The sequence below is a fragment of the Uloborus diversus genome, chromosome 6 (assembly GCF_026930045.1).
Source record: "Uloborus diversus isolate 005 chromosome 6, Udiv.v.3.1, whole genome shotgun sequence".
Classification (NCBI taxonomy): Eukaryota; Metazoa; Arthropoda; class Arachnida; order Araneae; family Uloboridae; genus Uloborus; species Uloborus diversus.
The window spans coordinates 97,883,919-97,884,402 of NC_072736.1; positions in this window are offsets into that span (position 1 = coordinate 97,883,919).

The window sequence follows — 484 nt, forward strand, 5'->3', positions numbered from 1 at the left end:
GAGTACAGAAGAGAGAAAATCAATTGTAATACGTAGACGCTGCTGCTTGGTGTGCTTGAAGATTGGACACATGGCGAAAAACTGTCGCAGTAATATTCATTGCCTTGTATGTGGAAAGCGACACTACGTAATCTTGTGTCCAGAATTGTCTAGAAAAAATAAGGTTCAACTCCCTAATGAATCAAAGATAGAAGTGAATACATCCACTTTATTTACGGAACTTACACCTCAGAAGGTTATATATTTGAAAACAATATTGATACGTTTAAGAAATGGAAATCAAGAAATTTATGTCAGAGCCCTCCTTGATGATGGATCACAGCGATCTTACGTAACCAACCAAGTAGTTAAAGAGTTAAGGTTAAAACCTTCAGGTACAGAGTTATTGTCCCAAGGACTATTTGGTGGTAAGCAAACAGCTGAAGTTAAACATGGTCGCTATGACATCAACGTTCAGAGTATCGATAGAAGGTTTTCGTGCAAC